Source organism: Scyliorhinus canicula, chromosome 12 (genome assembly GCF_902713615.1).
Source record: "Scyliorhinus canicula chromosome 12, sScyCan1.1, whole genome shotgun sequence".
NCBI lineage: Eukaryota > Metazoa > Chordata > Chondrichthyes > Carcharhiniformes > Scyliorhinidae > Scyliorhinus > Scyliorhinus canicula.
In genome coordinates, this window is record NC_052157.1 from 156,259,807 (window position 1) to 156,277,220 (window position 17,414).

General features: G+C 44.1%; 1 protein-coding gene across 1 annotated transcript in view; it reads right to left on the bottom strand.

Moving 5' to 3' along the window:
* ska2 (spindle and kinetochore associated complex subunit 2) overlaps positions 1 to 17,414 on the bottom strand; it is a 40,249-nt gene that overhangs the window by 22,488 nt on the left and 347 nt on the right. The window lies entirely within an intron of this gene.

Here is a 17,414-nt window from a genome sequence, read left to right on the forward strand (position 1 = left end):
TATTACCCTTCACAACGACCTACATGTGCGAGGTTGGGTTTTCCCTTCTCACAAAGTTAAAGATGGCACAAAGTAACTGGCTGAAGTCTGCACCTGATGCGCACATTGCCCACTCCTCCTGTGAACCTGATTGGAGTCACATTGTGAGGAGCAAGCAGATTCCCCTTTCACATTAAAGGTAAGTGAACATGGTGTGGGTCGGGTAAGTTTGGTCAGTTGGTAAAAGTGGGTCCCAGGGGAAAGAATGTTTGAAAAACATTGCTACAATTGAAAATCAACAGTAACACAGAGCTTGGGAGCAGTTTGGGTTACTTCTCACGCCCATCGTCTTTGTGCTGCTTTGGTGAGAAGAGTCGCACACATCAATTTTGAGTTAACGTGTGCAGGGAGGATGAAATGGCATATGCTATTCCAAATGGTGCTTATCAAATTTGCGCATTGGGCATTATAACCACGTTGTTCAGAATATCGAGGAAAAAAATCCGCAAAGCACAATGTTTTGAACTCACTTGACTTCTGAAATTTACTTCAATGACTATTTCAAAGAGTACTTGATTGTCTATCTGGTACTTTGAACATCCTGAGGTTATGATAGGTGCTATATAAATGTAAAATGAACACTCTTGGTTTTTTGTGCGTTTTTTCTGGCATTGTTTAGCCTCGTCTTAGTAAGAAAGTTCCTGGATAGTTTCCAGATAATCTTGCTGTAGCTTGATATTCTCATTCCTCACCCTCTGGAAACATGCATTCCTTTAAAAAAAAATCTCTTTCCCTCCTGCGTGAGAACCTTAAACCCTTCCCAAGCAAGCACTGACTACCCTTGTGCATTTTTGTGTGCGCTCATCCAGGTGAGCATGATTAATGCTGGCCAGCCATTGTTCATATTGAGCACAAAGTTCAACTATAATTTGAAGCTTAGGGTAAAGCTTCATCTTGTCTCATTTCCTACAGTATCCAATTATCCATCAGTGCCCATATACACACACAAGGAAATAACTTTGAGGTGTTCCCTTTGCTGTTTTAAATAATGCGCACTCCCCAGTTCTTCATTACTGCTACACAACTCACCTCTGTGCCACAGTTTTAGTGTAAGCAATATGGGGACAAATCTTTTTTTTAAATTTAAGAGTACCCAATTCATTTCTTTCCCCCAATTAAGGGGCAATTTAACGTGACCAATCCACCTACCCTGCACAGCTTTGGGTTGTGGAGAGTGAGACCCACTCAGACTCAGGGAGAATGTGCAAACCTTTGCAGCAAAGGGAGAAACTTTTCATCTTGCACTCATCATGACAAATACAGGGATAAATTTCAGAGGAAGCATCAATTAATACTGGATGAGAAAGGGATACCGATTGGTTGACCAGTCACCTCTGCTTGAGCATGTCCAGGCATTGCGTCACTTTTTAAATTAAGAGCATGAGGAACGTGGCGGCACGGTAGTGCAGTGGGTTAGCACTGCTGCCTCGCGGCGCCGAGGTCCCAGGTTCCCATCCCTCTAAAAATTACATCAGGAGGATGTATTATGTCTCCAGTGCCAGTATATCTTTCCTTGGATAAGGGAACCGAACTGTTGATAGTATTCCAGCTGTGATGTAACTAATGACTTGAATCATTTCAGCATGACCTCCCTATTTTCATACTCCATTCCTGTTGAAATAAAGACCCACATCCCATTTGCTTTCCCTGCTGATCTTAAATGTTAGCTTTATGATTTATGCACAAGGACACCCAAATCCCTGTGCTGCAGTTTTCTCCATTTAAGTATTTAGCTTCTTTATTCTTCCTCCCAAGTGCTTAACTTCACAGTTGCCTGTATTTTATTCCACCTGCTAAGTTTTTGCCCACTCACTTAACCTGTCTATATCCCGCTGGTGACTAGGGACTTTCACAGTAACTTCATTACAGTGTTAATGTAAGCCTACTCGTGACACTAATAAAAGATTATTATTAACCATTTGCCTTCCCACCGATTTTTGTCTCATCTGCAAACTTGGCAATAGTACATACACTTCCTTTGCACGAGCCGCTAATATATACATTGCAAACAATTGTAGCCCCAGCACAGATCCCTGTGGCACTCCACTAGTTATAGGTTTCCATCCTGAAAATGCCACTCTGTGTACTCTGGTTGAAGGAAATTAATCCTAATAGAGTCTTTACAGAGGTTGCACCAAACTCTGGCATCCTCATCACATGGCCCTGGACCTTGGAACGTGCATCAGCTGATGTGAATCTCAGTGTGCGCACACCTGGGAACCCAGCCCATAGAGCAAAACCCTGCATGACCCAATCAAAACAACTGCATCTCTTTCCAGGCTGCCTAAGTGTACCCTTCAGGGATCCACTTGCACTGGAAGCAGTTCAGAGAAGTTTCATTGGGTTAATTCTGAAAGGTTGAACAGGTTGGGCCGAGACTCATTGGAGTTTATAAGGATTAGAGAGGTGAACGCTTAAACATACAAGAATGAGGGGATGTTTGCTCTGAGGGGAGGAAATCTAAATCTAGTGGGCACAGCTCTAAAAAGGTCCATCATTGAGACAGTGGAGGAATTTCTTCTGAACGTTGTGAATCTTTGAATTCGCTATTCTATCCCAGAGAGCAGTGGAGGTTCGACCATGGAATAAATATATTCAAGGCTAAATTAGACAGATTTTAAAAAATCAACGATTAAGAATAACGGGGTACAGGCAGAAAAGTAGAGCTAAGGCCACAATCCGATCAACCACCAACTTATTGAATGGCAGAGTAGGCTCGAGAGGCCGAATGGCCTACTCCTATTTCTTATGGTCTTATTCTGGTCAACATGGTAAGAGACAAAGCAGATCTATAGATCTTTGACATAATTTTCAAACTGCTCTGAACTAGTTGATGAAATCACATAAACTAAGTACAATTCATGGTTGTTCAGTACAGATTGTCCACTCTTACTAGAAGGTAGAATAGCAAATTCACAGCTGCATGCTTATGCTAATAATAATCTTTATTGTCACAAGTAGGCTCACATTACCACTGCAATGAAGTTACTGTGAAAATCCCCTAGTCGCCACATTCAAGCACCTGTTCGGGTACACAGGGATAATTCAGAATGTCCAAATTATCTAATAGCACGTCTTTCGGGACTTGTGGGAGGAAATCGGAGCAATGGAGGAAACCCATGCAGACACGGGGAGAATGTGCAAACTCCACACAGACAGTGACCCAAGCCGGGAATCGAACTTGGGACCCTGGAGCTGTGAATCAACAGTGCTAACCACTGTGCCACCGTTCTGCCCACAGGTCTGCTTAAATATATGGTACTCAAAGTCTCCAAACTATTTTGATAAGTCCAAAAACATTAAATGCTTTGTTTCAAGAACAGCAGTATTAGGTTTCTATTCGGAGTGACAGTCAAGCTAACCTTGAGAAAAAGACAAAAAAAACAATTACACAGATTTTGTAATTACATGCCCTCTACATGCAAGCCATTTCACCAAAGTATACATTACAGATTTAAATAAAAATCACTGTCCCTTCATAAAAACACTGAACTAAATCTGTGTCAAAAGATTCCCTGCTAAACTCTCGATGAACAACAAACCTATCAGACTGTATTTGATGACTTGGGTTGCAACAATGAACATCAAGCAGTGAGCTTTGTGTAGAGGAAGAGTGCATGACATTTAGTACATTAGCTCAAACTGCCTTATGAAAATTGCTGCATTACAGGATAACTGCAATAGCATGGGTAGCCAGGCCACGAAATCTGAACAATGCAGTCAGGAATCTTCCAAGCCTACCTTAACCAGTTACACAGCAAGGCCCACAGAACAAGGGATTTTTTTTTTTTTAAATGGACATTTTTATTGAAGGTTTTCCATTTAGATGCAACAGATCTCCACAATTTAGTACAGAACAGAATGATTATTCACATATATAAATTATCTATACTATTATACACAAATATAATATCTAATATCCAGCATATATTCGTACAATTGACAACCATTGTATTCCTTGTAGGTAGGGTCTCCTTACGCACAGCTAATGAAAATGAAAGAACAAAGAATGGGGGGAGGGGGAGGGGAAGGAGATTTCAGGATAAATCCATGCGCACATTGCACTATGGTGCACCTCCACAGGACAAAAAAGACAAAGCGACCCCTTTTGGGGTAAAATACAACCAATCCTAACTCAACATCAAGACCGCCAAGCAATGAAAGGATAGTACCCCCCCTCCCAAATAAAAGCGGGGAACAAAAGGATGCCATCATCGGTACAAGATGTGGCTTGGCAGTGTACACTCGTATACATGAGCCAATTAACCAAGGATATTTGCACCATGCCAAGATTCGCTGCACAACAGACATCACTCCTCTCCAGCCAAATCAGAGGCACTGTAAGGTCACACCATCACCGGGTAACAAACCAGAACCCCACAAATGAGACGAACAGTCAAGACATCCATCAACGGGATGTCTCAGAAAGGGATACAAACCTCCTCCTGACATACCCTCTAGAATATATAAATTTTTTAAAGTTAGAGTACCCAATTCTTTTTTGTTTCCCCAATTAAGGGGCAATTTAGCATGGCCAATCCACCTAGCCTACACATCTTTGGGTTGTGGAGGTGAGACCCACGCAGACATGAGGAAACTTAACACGGACAGTGACCCGGGGTCGTGATGGAACCTGGATCCTCAGCGACGTGAGGGAGCAGCGCTAACCACTGCGACACCCACCTCTAGAATTAAATATAACAAATCAGAGCCTGTATCAGTATCGCGCCTACCCAGGCAAAGAAAGGGAACCCCAAAGAAAGGACACCAGGATTAGCTAGGTATCAAACATGGTCTAAAAAGGATATCAGCAACAGAACAGCATAACCTCACAAGAAACAGGATACGCCCAGACATACAACAGTACTATTTCCCCCTACTCCAACACCAGAGGCGCCAACTAGCACCCTGCTGTGGCACTATTCATCTTATCTATAAATAAGGTGACTGGTATCAAAAAAAGTACATCCCCAGTGTAAAAGCAAGGATTACAGCACAAGAAAAAACACCACGCAAATACAGCATAACCCTCACGTCATAACCAACTCTGTGCTCATTTCATCACACCACTGTCAGAAGGTGATCCAATCAAGAGCATAATACAAGGGAACAGAATTCAGAATTATTGGTGAACTCCAGGATGACATAACCATCCATGGAGCTTGGAAAGGCCAAAGCCATGACAGGATGTCGAGCAACATTTAGAGTTTCACCAAAGCCTTTACAGCTCTGCCATGCCATTGTTCCGAAGTTCCAGTAAAGAAAAACCTAGACCCTAGCAGGTGGCGAAGACCCGTTGTTTCCAGCACTTCACGCGAACAGAGAAGACAACAACACAAGACAAGTGGTCGAACTCTTGGACCGACCCAGGCCTCGAAAACCAATACGATGTGCTCCATCAAACTCGAAATGCCCAACCTTCAAAGTCGAGATTGTGAAAGCTCTCGTCAGGAAACCAGACGTAGGAATATTCCTGCTCCGGAACCATCTCTCCAAATCAACCAGGATTTTAGACATACCATGCAGCAGGATTTCCAAGGTCTGACTAGATTCCTCTCTCCGCTTCACTCATTTTCTTTAGGGTATCTTATAGTTCATCATGAGCATGAATAATCTGCGCCGGGGAGCCAGGACAGACATCCACAACTTGGCAGCCATCATCTCAACACCAACTCTATCGCCAAAGTGTCGACCCGCTCACCAGCAAAGCTGCCCCGGCAAACTGTGCCCACACCCGTCATCTACGACAGCTCCACTCAAACAAGGATTTGGGTGAGCATCAGGAATAAAATAGGATTAAAAGATGAGTAGCTCCAGAGGTCACAAAAAAGCAGCTGCTACCATGCTCACATTATGTGGCCCTTCAAACCGAGAGAATTTTTTTAGAAATTAAAAGGGACACTGAGAAGGGATTGGTCAATAGATACAGGGAAAGAATTTATTGACCCAAGGATAAATGAAAGCAAATCGGTCAGCTGATAAGCCTAATCAGTCTGAGAGGAAAGGTGCAGAGTGCAACATTTCCATCAACCAATATACACTCAAGCAAACAGGCTGCAAAATGCCAAACATAGGAATCTGCATACAGAACAAGCTTTCATGTAAACATGTTGCACCACCAAAAAAAATAGCAAAAACATAAAAACGCCCCTCGCCCATTTTATCGATTGCAATAAACAGGGTTAGGAGGGGGGAACCAAGTATTGAAATTATGCACAGGTTTGACACTAAATAATTAAAGACCGATACTTTTGCTTAGTGAATCAGTCATGGGCACATTAAACGTAGGACTGTACAAGGATATGAAAGAGGCTAGAAATGTTATTCACAAAATGGTCATTAGGATTTGGAATGTTTTATAGAATCATAGAATGATCAGCGCTTGAGGATCTTTAGCTTTGGTTAATAAATCCCACTCTGCTCTTTCCTTAGCCCAGTAACTTTCACCCCTTCACATTTTTAAAATCAAAATACTACTTTTGAATGATGCTAAATCTTCATTCACCACCCATCCGGTTCGTACATTCCATATCATAATCCACTGCATAAAAAGTTTTCTCATCTGGCCTTTGGTTCCATTCATGCAGTAAATGATTACTGAGGAACATGCATCTGATTTGAGTAAACCTTGAACGACGGACAAAATCCTCCATCCTCATTTGCGGCTGCAATTCCCCCATGCTGCAGAGTCAATACAGATTTGACTGGAACCCCAAATTTTCTGTTCTTGCTCTCAATGTGTCCCGCCATGGACGACACCAGAGAATTCCGCCAGTGTTCGTCAGATCAAAGAAATACATCAGATGGAACTCCAGATTTTACAGGCATGAAAACGTTAAAAAAACTTGCAAGCAGCTCAACTTCTGATCAGGAATCACACTACCCAAATTAATGGCTGTATGAAATTATGTTTCACTGACCACTTTATCAAAATATTCTTGGAGAAAGCTATTGAACTTCTCTGTTCGGGACAGCAAATACCCATTAAATCCATTTAAATTGTTGGAGATCATAGATTTAATTTTATCAAGAGGATGAGTTACAGCTTTGCCATAATAACAACTGGAAAGGCACCCAAAACGGTCCTATACATTTCAGCCACAGTCAAAGCGCCATTTTGTACTTAAAAGAGCACAAAATTTAAATAAAACTCTAATTCTCCCCCTCACATCTCTCATTAGAAAATGATTTTATAAAAACCTGAAGAACAAAATAATTACCAACCTGCTACTACTTCCCAGTGTACTATCGCAGCGCAATGTGGTCAATGGGGTGGCACAGTAGCACAGTGATTCACAGCGCCAGGGACCCAGATTTAATTACCAGCTTGGGTCACTGTCTGTGCGGAATCTGCATGTTCTGCCTATGTTCTGCCCATGTCTGCGTGGGTTTCCTCCGGGTTCTCCGATTTCCTCCCACAAGCCCCTAAAGATGTGCTGTTAGGTGAACTAGACATTCTGAATTCTCCCTCAGTGTACCTGAACAGGAGCCGGAATGTGGCGACTAGGGGCTTTTCAGAGTAACTTCATTGCAGTGTTAATGTAAGCCTACTTGTGACAATAATAACGATTAAGATTTATTTTGCACATTTATCACAAGTGCATGTTTCCTTATGGTAGGAAGAAAAGGCGCTCAGCAGCCACCAGGCTTGATCAGAGATCCGCTTTTTGCATAGCATTTTTTAAAAAAAAGTATTTTTAGTGGTGTTTTGAGTTATAGATACAAAAAAAACAAAAACTGAGTTTTGCATGTAATGAAACAATAGTAATAATAACCAATAGGAACAAATTTGAGCCCCTCTGTCACCATAACAGTGATGGGGCTCCAATGCTACTTAATATTTATATCTACACATTAGCGTTCGGTATTTAGTGTTTCTTTCCGGGTTCAGCCGGGGCTCCTGCCGTTTGATGAGGGGAAGGATTTGGGGATGAAGATGCGAAGTGATCTGAATATGAAGAGGAACCTTGGCAACACGTTCATTGTCACCAACTATACCCTTGTGGCTAATGAAAGAGAGAGTGTGAGTCCCATTTGTGCAAGTCCCTCCTCACCTTGTCCACCAGGCTGGAGGAGGTCCATTTGTAGAGCCTCTTCCCCAGGCTTGCACCACCTGGATCCCCAGGTACCTGACCTTGGTTTGGGTTACTTTGAATGGCAGTTCCTCCAGCTCCACTCCTCTCTCTCTCTGAGGTTTACCGGTAAGATTTTGCTTTTCCCCAGGTTGAGTTTGCAACCTGAGAAAGGGCAGAACTCCCCAAGGAGTCCAGTTATCTTTCGCATACTGGCTAGGGGGTTTGACACGTCATCCGCATAGAATTAGACTCTATGCTCTCTCCAGATGCCCGTCCATCAATCCACCGATCCCCCCACTGGCTCCATAAAGGCATTCCATTCTCATGCCATGCCTGACACATTACCTGTCCTGTGGTTGGATCTGTCCAACGTCAGGTCCTGTACACAGTCAAATTTGCTCCCGCATTAGTCGGCGGGTGTCCAAGTCCAGGATTTTGGCCATCATTTTCTTGATGAGCTCTGCGCCATCCCAGTTCGGGGCATAGTGGTTTACCAAAACTACCAGAGCCCCTTCCAGGGTGCCGCTGACCATTATGGACCACCCCCCTGGGTCCATCACTGCGCTCGTCGCTATATATGAGACTGTCCTGTTACGGGTCACCCCCCTTGCCCGAGTGTCGAAACATGAACATTTTTTGCCCTACCCAGCCCTTCTTTACCCGCTTTCGGTCCCTCTCTCATGTGTTTCCTGTAGAAGGCTACGTACACCCTCCAACTCTTGAGATGGGAGAGGACTCTAGATCTCTTCACCGGCCCGTTGAGGCACCTCACGCCAATGCATCTATCCAGATGGAGAGGAGCTTCCCCCCACTCTCCTCCTGCTCCTGTGGGGGTTACTGCACAGCATACTTAATAGAGAGCTCACGCTGCTCTATTTCCACAACCATTTTTGCACTTAACTCTGCAGAACTCCAAGTGCTCGTCCCAGAATTTGAAAGACAAAGAAAAATCCCAAAATAGCACTCTGCTGCTGTTCCACATTCCTACCATAACATTTTAGCAAAATGAGTGACCACGTTTGGTGTCAGACTGCATAATTTACTTAAAAACACAAAATCTTGACGGGTAAATTATCTATGGTGCTGCTCATGACCAGTTGATGACTTCACATCCTCTGCCTGTTGGTGAACGGAACTACCTTCAGATGCTTTGACAATACTATTGCACTGCTAGCTGTGAAACACAGTAGTGCAATAAAGTCAGAGCGTCCGTCAGCAGCAAGCCTGAAAAAAAAGTACAGAACTTTCAACCGCCCCACCCCAATGAATTGACCTGTAAAGCAATCAATCTTAAAACACTAAGCCATTTCCTACATATTTCGAGAAAGAATCTAATTAGACATGCAAGTCGAGAAAAGGAGGCTTTTTACTGCCACATTAATCAAAGACTAATTATATACTGTAGCTGTTCATGTACATACTAAAACAAATTTACATTTATGAATTAGATTACCATCAACATGAAGTAAGTAATGGCCATTACCTTCTGTCTCAAATGACAAATTTCCCCATCTCAGCTGGTCAACAAGATTAAGTCCAGTTGTATAATTCCAGGCCTTTGTCATTGGCAGCTAAATGCGCACAAAAGCCTGGGAGATTTCCCTACTTGCACCTTGTTCCGGTAGCAAAATGTATGGCTGAACACTCATTATTCCACGCTAGCTCACTTTGGTGTACTAATACAGGAGTCATTCCAATTCCTTTAATATGCTACACTCTCAACAGTTGAAGTTTCACTACTTAAAAGCAGTGAAAGATGTTTGGTCCGTCTTACCGACTTTGTGTTCCATTAAACTGGATGAAATTTTACAGCATACTTTTTGCAAATCATACAAGCTTCCAATATTAGTAATTCCATTTGGCCCATCGCCTGCACCTTGCTCTGGGTGAACAAGGTGCTCCTAGTACCATTTGCACAACTTCTCCCAGTAACCCTGCTCATTCCTGCAGAAAAACTTGCCTCGTGCATCTCCTCTAAACCTTGCCCCTCGCACCTTAAACCTATGCCCCCTAGTAATTGACCCCTCTACCCTGGGGAAAAGCCTCTGACTATCCACTTTGTCTATGCCCCTCATAATTTTGTAGACCTCTATCAGGTCTCCCCTCAACCTCCATCGTTCCAGTGAGAACAAACCAAGTTTATTCAACCGCTCCTCATAGCTAATGCCCTCCATACCAGGCAACATCCTGGTAAATCTCTTCTGCACCCTCTCTAAAGCCTCCACATCCTTCTGGGAGTGTGACGACCAGAATTGAACACTATACTCCAAATGTGGCCGAACTAAGGTTCTATACAACTGCAACATGACTTGCCAATTCTTATACTCAATGCCCTGGCCAATGAAGGCAAGCATGCCATATGCCTTCGGCCCTCAATGTTGTGCCGAGCAATGATCACCCTACCCAAACCCACGTATCCACCCTATACCCGTAACCCCCTTAACCTTACTTTTTTAGGACACTACGGGCAATTTAGCATGGCCAACCCACCTAACCCGCACATCTTTGGACTGTGGGAGGAAACCGGAGTACCCGGAGGAAACCCACGCAGACACGGGGAGGACGTGCAGACTCCACACAGACAGTGACCCAGCCGGGAATCGAACCTGGGACCCTGGAGCTGTAAAGCATTTATGCTAACCACCATGCGGGGCTGTTTAGCACACAGCTAAATTGCTGGCTTTGAAAGCAGACCAAGCAGGCCAGCAGCACGGTTCAATTCCCGTAACAGCCTCCCCGAACAGGCGCCGGAATGTGGCGACTAGGGGCTTTTCACAGTAACTTCATTTGAAGCCTACTCGTGACAATAAGCGATTTTCATTTTCATGCTACCCCTAAGGGTTCTACCACTCGAGGGTTCTACCATTCACTGTGTATTCCCTACCTGGATTAGACCTTCTAAAATGCATTACCTCACATTAACCCACATCCAGGGTTTCACGTTTGCTAGACTGGGCCGTAAATTCAGTTTTACAATGCAATATATTGGGAAACCAGTTTGCACAAAGGATACTGTTGTGGTACAATTTCTGTCTTATTGAATTTCAGTTCACCTCCCTAATGGAGCAATGGGTTGATTTCTTGCAAGGATTTGCATTCTCAATAAACTCTTGACATCACCAAATTTCAAATATGTAGATTCATGTTGACTATAGCACCAGATTTTCCCTTTTTCCTGAACTACCTCACCGTAAAAATGGTACCAATATTCATTAGCTCAAACTTACCCACCAACACACTTTCCAGTGGTGAATCACCTGTTCCTCTGCAAACAAATCCTTTTGGATGGGAGGGGATGCACCAAACTGTAGCTCCACTATCTGCAACATTGGCTTGGTCGCCAGCCAATGCCCTTTTAATATTGCACTGCTTTTTTTATGTTATCACTAGTAGTACAACATAAAAAGGGCACTGGACGAACGGACAAAGGGCATCAGGTTCGACGATGGGAGAATTTCCAGCAGACATCACAAACATCAAAGCTGGAAAATAAATCGACTTTTAACTTGGTACAACTTTCAGCCATCCGGGATGGGGAAGCAAAACCTTTTGAACAATATTCCAGTGCCTGTGAGGGACCACAGAACAGAACCACAATTTCAGCCCACTTCACAGTACTTGGTACACATTTCCCACTTGCGTTGAAAGAACTTTTTAATTTTGAAGAGCACACACACAAACCAAGACAAGAACACCAACAAAAAAAAACTAGGCACACTAAAAAATACACATGAATTTAGCACGTGCAGTTAATAAAATGCTCTTCTGACGATATCATCTTTTTAACGGTTTAGTTTTGTAGGCATGCCGCTCATCCACAATGCCTATTATTTGCTTGACAGCAACCATTAGCAGGCTCCATGACTAGAAGGAGCACCATTCCACCCACCCACATTTCCAAAAGGCCCCTGTTCATGGTCTAGAGTCTGCTGCAGCACACACCCTACTATCTCAGGTGCGACAAGGTAACTCAGCACAAACTAGGGATCAGACACAGCAGAAAGATCCTATGCCTCGCTCAGCTCCTTATTTGGATAGACTAGCCAAATCATTAATGGAGATAAATACTACAACTTGACAAATATATTGATGCACCACATTGTTCTTTAGCTATAATCACAAATCTTCAGCATCTTTTGTCGATGCTGTACTTGCAATGAATTCAATCAATTAATTAAATCAATCTTTAATGAACATTAAATAACGTAGAACAAACATTCACCCTTTTCACACAGCATATGGTCCAATGTATATCTTAACAATGGCAACAGAATTCATCATTAACATAGACCCAGTGACCCAAAACAGGCAATCTATTAATGCGTCACTAATCATGACTCAGCAATAGATTTCTTAAAAAGCCCTTTATAAAACCATTGATCAAGGGGTATAGGCCAGAACGCAAAGCAAAAGCTCACACTCACTGGAAGCATTTGCCAGGGCCTCAGCTTAACGTCTCATCAGAAAGTCAACACCATTGATGTATCTGCTCATCTCAATTTCTGATCAAAGTAGCATCATCATTAACTGGTTAAATCTTGGCACTATTTCCAGAATTCTAAAGAATGGCTAATTCAGTGACCTTTAGCCAAAGTTCTGTTTACACTCAAACCCGAAATGTTTCACCCAGACTTTCAACCGAAAAGGTCATTTATTTGTAAAGAGTAAGCTTTCCAATGTTAGGACTTCCGTACATTTGTCTCTCAGAACATTAGCATTAAGGAAATGAAGATTGTATCAATTCAAATAGGTTCAACACTATAAAAAGAGGAAAAGGTTATCCTACTTTGAAATGGATCTTAGGCTGTTATAAGGACGAGAAACTTAGTCTCTCACAGATCTGCATGTTTATAATTTTTCCTTTTATCTCATGTAATTACAGTGGAGGTTCAGATTATCAATTATCATGCTCACGAATGCTGTGCACACAGATCCTACAGCTCTTCTACATACAAATCAAACAGTGGGCTTTTCCTATCTAAATAACCAACAGCTTCAAATGGAAATGATTAGTTGTAGTGTTGGAGGGTATTTTAAAAACAATGGATCGGAGACCTGATGATCTATGGCAATGGGTATGCATTTTAAATAAAATTTTCATCAAAAATCAAGAAATACTCGACAAATTGCTGAAGCAACAATTAACTAATAGTCATTTCTCACTACAATTTTCATTTATTAAATTCATAAAGAGGGCAGTTTTTATTCTAACTTAAAATACTTGTAACCAAAAAAGAAATTCTGATTCAGTTGTGCGCAAACAGAATCAAGATTTTCCCTGCTGAAATGCAAATATCTGCTCCCAAAGGTTAATGAAACAACATTTTAGACTAGAAACGCACTTTCAAAAATGCACCAGCTCTGCCGAGAGCAGGCACATTTTCAAAAATGCACCAGCTCAGCTGAGAGAGGCCCTAAAGCTTGTCGTTGACATTAATTTAACAAATGTCTGTAGGTAAATGCCCCATCTTACAAAACTAAGGCAAGAAATGGATATCAGGTGCTTTGTAAATAATACAATCGGCAGCACTGTTACCCTGGTTTTCCAGGGATGGATTCTTACCTCAGTGTCATCCACTACTTCATGAGTAGAAATTTTAACCAATTAACTATTGGAAAGACTTTCGGTCCCTGCCACAAACTTCATTCCTCACCCAAGAACTTGGGAGGCTGAACCAGACTGCTTGCACCCTTTGTACCATATTAGACATCAAGATGAACTTTCAATCACAAGTGTCACCATAAGGACCACCTATTTCTACCTGCATAACATCTCCTGACTAACTCATTTAGCTCACCAACTGCCAAAATCTTCTTCAACGCCTGGAGACCGAACTATTTCAGCACAAGCCTAGCTGGCCTCCCACATTCTACCCTCCTCAAACACAAGGTAATCTAAATCTTTGATGTCCAGCACTCGGGTCCCACTCACCCCCATTGCTCACACCGACTCTCATTTAAGCCATGCTTCAATTTTAAAATGCTCATCCTTTTGTTCAAATCCTGAAATGAGCTCAGCACCCCACATCTGTAAATCACCTCAAGAATGGCTTGCATTTATGTAACATAGTTCAAACCAACCAGATGCCTCAAAAGCATTTTTACAGCCAAAGTAACATTTTTGAAGTACTGTGGTAAAAAAAGAAAACGCAGCAGCTATGTATGTAGCAAGGTCCCACAAATAGGAATATGGTAATATACAGTAATATGTTTTGTCAATGTTGATTGAGCAATAAATATTGGGTAGGACATTATGGAAAAGCCCCCACTCTTCTACAAAACAATGCTACCCAAGTGGAACACAGTTGTTTAACATCTGGTTTAGTGTCTCATCCAAAGGTTCCATAACTGCACTCATCCATTCTTGATTTTTATTTCTTTTGTTTATTATTAAATTTAGACTACCCAATTATTTTTATTTTCCAATTAAGGGACAATTTAGTGTGACCAAATCACCTACCCTGCACATCCTTTTTTTGGGTTATGGGGGCGAGACCCACACAGATACGGGAGAATAACATAGACACACATAGAACAGTACAGCACAGAACAGGCCCTTCAGCCCTCGATGTTGTGCCGAGCAATGATCACCCTACTCAAACCCACGTATCCACCCTATACCCGCAAATCTTTGGACTGTGGGAGGAAACCGGAGCACCCGGAGGAAACCCACGCACACACGGGGAGGACGTGCAGACTCCACACAGACAGTGACCCAGCCGGGAATCGAACCTGGGACCCTGGAGCTGTGAAGCATTTATGCTAACCACCATGCTACCGTGCTGCCCATGTGCAATCTCCACATGACAATGACCCAGGGTTTGGATCGAACCCGGGTCCTCAGCGCCAAAGCAGCAGTGCTAACCACTGCATCACCGTGCTGCCCTTTTATTTCTTGACCACTGGTGGCAATGCCTTCATCTACCCAAGCCCCACAATTCTTTTGTTACACCTCTCCACTTGTCTTGCCTCTAGAATGTACCTGCTTGACCAAGCCATTGGCCATTTGCCCTAAACCCACTTTACATGGTTGTCAAATCCTGATTTATACTTCCATAAAGCACCTTTGAATTTTACATTAAAGGCACTATGTAAACACAAGCTGTTGAGATTATCTAGAAAGGGAGGAGCCAAAGTCCGTTCACAGCCACTCTGACAAGTCCCCTCCCCGAACAGGTGCCGGAATGTGGGGAACTAGGGGCTTTTCACAGTATCTTAATTGAAGCCTACTTGCGACAATAAGCGATTATTATTAAGTAGTACTCCTTCAAAAAGCATAAAACTCTGGCTAGATATTGCCAAGCAGCAAAAGCACCATGCATTATGTACAACCAGTTTTAACCTTGAAGGTGTATTATTCATTTTTGCAAAACGTGCAAGCTTTCATAGAATTCCTACAGAATGAGTCCATTTGACCCATCAAGTCTGCACCAATCCTCTGAAAGAGCACTCTACCGAGCCCCCCCCCCCACCCAATAACTCCACCTACTCTGCACATCTTTGGACCGTGGGAGGAAACCAGAGCACTTGGAGGAAAGCCAGACAGACATAGGCCAGAATCAAGCACGGTCCCTGGTAGTGAGGCAGCAGTGCTAACCACTATGCCACCCACCTTTCCTCAACAAAGGAAACTACCTCCAAAATGTCTCTCCCTCCCCCCCCCCCACTTTCTACTATCAGACACTGGTTCTTAGTGAATTGTATTCATGGTAGTCAAGAGTTTGGGATAAAACTTATCTTTTTTCTCACCCACACATGCACAATTTGGTTTCAGGAGCACTAGGTTTAAAAAAAAGCAGACCTCAACTTCATCCGCAATTGCTGAATTAACTCCCTAAATGTCCCAGTTTTAGCTCTGTCCTACTAGACAGCTGTTGAACTGTGCATTTAAGGCCCACCAGTCTCACATGGAGAAGCAACGTTAATCACAGATCTCAGCAGTGCACAAGTGAAAATGTTTGATAAATGGACATGACCATGAGTGCATGCCTGGATAGGACATATTGCATAGCCTGGGCAATATCAACAGTGGGTCGAAACTGGAGCCTCTCAAGTCAGACATATCCCACCCTGTCCCCACACTCCTGAAAGGTGTTTTTGTGAATTACGAAGCTGAAGTCGGTGGCCAACACTGCTGCATCACAGCACCGGGAACCCAATTCAATTCCGGCCTCGGGTCACTGTCTGTGTGGAGTCTGCACGTTCTCCCCGTGTATGCGTGGGTTTCCTCCGGGTGCTCCGGCTTCCTCCCACAGTCCAAAGATGTGCCGGTTAGGTAGAATGGACATGATAAATTGCCCTTTATTGTCCAGGGATACGCAGGCTAAGTGTGATCATGGAGTATAGTGTGGGAGCTTGGTTAGGGTGCCCTTTCAGAGGGCCGGTGCAGACTCGATGGGCTGAATGGCCTCCTCCTGCGCTGCAGGGGTTCGATGAAGTCGAGACAATATTGCATTGGTCCGGAACCAAACCGGCGGTCTCACTCGAACTCCCAAGTTGCAATCAACGCTTCACATCTCATTGAACCGGGCGAAGAAAACGGTGAAACCGTCGGTGCAATTCCACCGGAGGGGAAAGAGAGAGTTTCTCACAGCCAAAAAGCTGCAAACAAAACGGTTCAAGCAGACGGGGGCGCGCATACATGGGGGGGGGGAATCGCCGTCGGACCACAACTGGAGCTCGTCTCTCTCTCTCTCCTTCAATCCAATTCCGTCGCCAAAGGGGGAGGGAGGAAAAATCGACCCGGCGGAACCATCAATCCGGTCGACATTTTGAAAACAGGCGGGTGGCGTCGGCGCGCTGGAGTCAACGGCCGGCTGTCGGGCTGGGCGGTTGGCGGCGCGGGGAGGGGCCGCGCGTGCGCGCACGTGGGCTAACGGCGCGCACGCAGCGACGTCCGCTCACCCGCTGGGCGGCGGCAGCTCCTCACGCGCGCGCGCACACGGGCCCCCGGGGGGGGGGGGGGGGGTGAAGAACGGCGCGCGCAACGACAAACGCCCGGAACGCCTTGTTACTCCCCCCCCTCCCCTCCCCCCAATACAAACACACACCCCTCCCCTTCCCCCCCCCCCCCCGCCGCCGCCGCCGCCGCCGCGCACAATTCACCACACAAATCCCGGCTTTATCCCATTCCCCAATAAAACCCGACGCTCGGGAGAGGATTGAAGTGGGAAACCGGGGGTGAGCTACGGCGGAGGGAGGGAAAAATCCCACTCCCGCCATTTTTGCACCCAGTTACCCGGATGCAAATCAGGACGGGGCTTTCAGTCAGATTAAAGTTTTAACCGAAAAAAAACACCG